Consider the following 4,290-nt stretch of genomic DNA (forward strand, 5'->3'; position numbering starts at 1 on the left):
GAACAGGAACAGCCTACCACCTCTGCCGGCGCTAGTGGACAGGAGGCCCCACCACAACGACAGCCCCCCAGAACCCCACCTCCTGCTGAACAACAACCGCCCCGCAAAAGGAGCCTGAGATCAAAAAAACCGACAGAGTAGGATGTCAAGTCCCCCGCCAGCATCACATACCCCCTGAAGTCCTCCCACTGTCCCACATTGCCACCCTGTCAAACCTTGAACTGCCCCTGCTCCATCCTGCCACAGGCATATGGACAATGCACCTGTGAGACTGAGAACTGGACTCCGCCATGGACATTACTCCACCCCCACCCATCACTGTTTCACTATCATGTACCAATATCTATGCACTAATAATAAATCACATATTGCACTGAAATCAATCAGGACTCAGCCTGTCTTATTTACAAATGTATGACACATTACATATCAATTACGTATTGTGAACATTGTGAATTACACATACCGAGGTAACTTAGCATTAGTCCATGGGCCAACCAAGCCGAGGTCACGCAGTGGCTCATACAGCACAGAAAAGGGAAGGGAAAATCAAACATCATGTTCATAGGTCTGGGGGGAAACCGACAAAGTTGAGATGCAGGAGGCTTTCAGGAAATGTAAAATGGCATGGGTGATTATTACCTGTGTGCTACTGGAAATACTGTTCTATTACTCTGTCCCTGTTGTCTGTGTCGTCCTCTGAGTCTTCCTCCTCTTCACTCTCCGCAGGCTCCACAGCTACTTCAACACCACCATCTGCACCATCCTCCTGCAGGAAAGGAACCTGACGTCGCAATGCCAGATTGTGAAGCATACAGCAGGCCACGATGATGTGGCACACCTTCTTTGGTGAGTACATCAGGGATCCCCCAGTCATATGCAGGCACCTAAACCTGGCCTTCAGGAGGCCAAAGGTCCTTTCGATGATCCTCCTAGTTCGCCCATGGGCCTCATTGTACCGTTCCTCTGCCCTGGTCCGGGGATTCCTTACTGGGGTCAGTAGCCAAGGCAGGTTGGGGTAACCAGAGTCACCTATTAGCCACACACGTTGTCTCTGTAGCTGCTCCATCACATTGGGGATGCTGCTATTTCGCATCACATACGCGTCATGCACTGACCCTGGGAACTTGGCATTTACATGGGAGATGTACTGGTCAGCCAAACAGACCACCTGGACATTCATCGAATGATAACTTTTTCTGTTTCGGTACACCTGCTCATCGTCTTTTGGGGGTACCAAAGCCACATGGGTCCCATCAATGGCACCAATGATGTTGGGGATATGTCCAAGGGCATAGAAATCACCCTTCACTGTAGGCAAGTCACCCTCCTCTGGGAAAATGATGTAGCTCCGCATGAGTTTCATCAGGGCAGACAACACTCTACTCAAAATCTTTGAAAACATAGGCTGAGACATTCCAGATGACATGGCCACTGTGGTCTGGAATGACCCAGTTGCCAAAAAATTGAGGACTGACAAAACCTGCACCAGAGGGGGAATCCCTGTGGGTTGGCGGATGGGGGACATCAGGGCTGGCTCCAGCTGGGCACACAGTTCATGGATAGTGGCACGGTCAAGTCTGTATCGAAGTATTATATGGCGTTCTTCCATTGTCGACAGGTCCACCAGCGGTCGGTACACGCGAGGATTCCTCCTTCTCATCCCAAGTCCCAGCGGATGGTGCCTAGGAAGGACAACATGGAGCACAGAGTCAGCCAAACCACAGGTACGTACAGACAGCTTGCACAGTTAAAGAATGGCAATGGGTTGAAAGGCGTGTATGTGTGGCAATGCAAGGCCTAGGCCTGTGTGTCGCAGTCAAAATTAAGCCATGTAGGCCCTTGAAATGGCGGCTGCCTGACCTGTGAAGTGGGACAATGGGATGTGAGGTCAATGCGCTGGCGGGGCACACCGTGGCGGTAGGCGGTCGAAGACCGCGGCGCAAAGCCGCATTGGTTAACATTGAAGCCTATGGGTTTCAGGAGCCAATGACGAAGTGCGCTGGCGGTCGCGGTACGCACCGCCGCGGTAGGCAACGCCGCGGGCGTGACCGCCATTTTCTATCTGCTTAATCACTCGAGACCTGATCAGCCACAGGAGAGGACCTATACTGCAAGTGCTGCTGTGACCTCGGTCTGGAAGATACAATGGCTGCTGCGACTGGGGAAAGGGCCCCTGCCTTCACGTCTGAAGAGTTGGAGAAGCTTGTGGATGGGGTCCTCCCCCAGTATGCGCTACTCTACGGTCCTCCAGACCAACAAGTGAGTACACCGGGTGCACATGGAATGGGCTATGCCTGTGTGGATTGGGGTGGATGTAAGTTGGTGGGGTGGGGGGCGAATGAGGAGTGCAACGCCCGACAGATGAGAGCATGTGCCATATGGCAAAGTTGGTGGGGGGGCCAATCACATCTAACATGCAGGTCATTGATGATTTCCTCCTTTCCACCCTGCACATGTCAAATAGGTCAGCGCCCATCAGAAGATCGAGATTTGGCGTGCCATCGCCAAGGAAGTCCGGAACTTGGGGGTCCACAACAGACGGGGCACCCACTGCCGCAAGAGGTGGGAGGACATCCGCCGCGGAACAAGGAAGACCGCAGAAACACTGCTGGGGATGGCCTCCCAACCTAGGAGGGGTGCCCGTCGCACCATGACCCCCCTGATGTCCCGGATCCTGGCGGTGGCCTACCCAGAATTGGATGGGCGCTTTAAGACATCACAGCAGACACAAGGGGGTGAGTATCAGCACATTCTCCTATCTTTCTGCGCAGTGGAGGCGTCTGGGTGGGGGAGGAGGGCTGTGGGCGACATTAGGCAGGGCGCTTTCTGTAGTGTAGTCCTCTCCCTTAGGCATGGCCCTGTGCCCCCGGCCCCCACCTCGGTAGGGTAACAAGTACAGCCATTGAAGGTCCAGCATCTCCCATGTGCGCGTTTGACGTCTCTTGGCCTGTTGTCCTAGTCAGTAGTACTGAGTAGTGTACCCCGAATGCGCGGCTTAGTGCATTAGGCTCCTGTGTCTGTCCTCTCCGCCAACGGTGTTGACATTGCATGCACTCAACCTGGTCTTCTTTTTTCTCCCCCCACCCTTTCTCTTCATCTTCTTGTGCATGTGTGCATTAGCATCATCAGGCGGAGGAGATTTGGCATCGGAGCACGAGGGAGCTGCAGGACACAATGCCCCTGTGGGCCCAGGAACAGACACCGAGGGCACCAGTGATCCGGAGGGCGAGGGGAGCACCACGACGGGGACCGCTGGTAAGAGCAGCGAAAGCGACACGTCCTCGGATGGGAGCTCCCTAGCGGTGGCGGCAACATCCGTGCCCCCCGCCTCTACAGGTACAGCCGCCACCCAGCGCACCAGCCCCACCCTCCCAGCAGCCCCTCAGTCTTCGCTCCGTGCCCGTTCGCCCAAGAAGGCGTGCGTCTCCTTCGCCCCAGGCACCTCAGCCCCTGCCCCTGTTGCCCCTGCTGCCCTCAGTGCAGAGCTCATTGACCTGGTAAGGATGCTCATTGTTGGGCAGACGACCCTTTTGAATGCCATCCAGGGTGTGCAAAGGGAGGTGCAACAGAGCAATGCGTACCTGGAGGGCATTCATTCGGGTCAGGCTGCCCATCAACGAGCGTTCACTGCTCTGGCCTCAGCACTGACGGCAGCCATTGTCCCTGTTTCCAGCCTCCCTCTTCTTACTGCCTCCAGCCTTTCTCTGTCTCCTGTTCCTCAGCCTATCCCATCCACACCATCAGACCAGCCTGCACACACCTCAACACCCAAGAGCAGCTCATCCAAACACAAGCACCACAGATCCCACAAACACTCACCCAAGCAACACCCAGATGCAGACATGCCAACAGCCACTGCCACCCCTGTGTCCCCCTCCTCCTCGTCTCCCTCCTCCCTGCCTGTGACGTCTACACTCACACCTGCATGCACCCCAACATCAGCCAGTGCTTCCATCACCACCTCACCCTCCAGTACAGTCCACACTCGTGCAGTCACCACCCCCACTGCCATTTACACGTCCCCTGTGTCCTCTCCCACTGTGTCTGTCACCCCCTCTTCCAAGACACACAAACGCAGGCAGCCACCCACCCAACAGCCATCCACCTCACGACAGCCTACAGCACCAGCACCTTCACCCAATGACAGCACACCTGACTCTCCTCCAACCACCTCCTCTACCTCCACTTCCATCTCCACTTCTCCTACCCTTTACCTTGGCCCTAAAAAACTTTTCATGGCTAACCTTGACCTCTTTCCCACCGATGAGCTCCCCCATCCATCTTCAA

Source organism: Pleurodeles waltl, chromosome 12 (assembly GCF_031143425.1).
Source record: "Pleurodeles waltl isolate 20211129_DDA chromosome 12, aPleWal1.hap1.20221129, whole genome shotgun sequence".
NCBI classification, from domain to species: Eukaryota; Metazoa; Chordata; class Amphibia; order Caudata; family Salamandridae; genus Pleurodeles; species Pleurodeles waltl.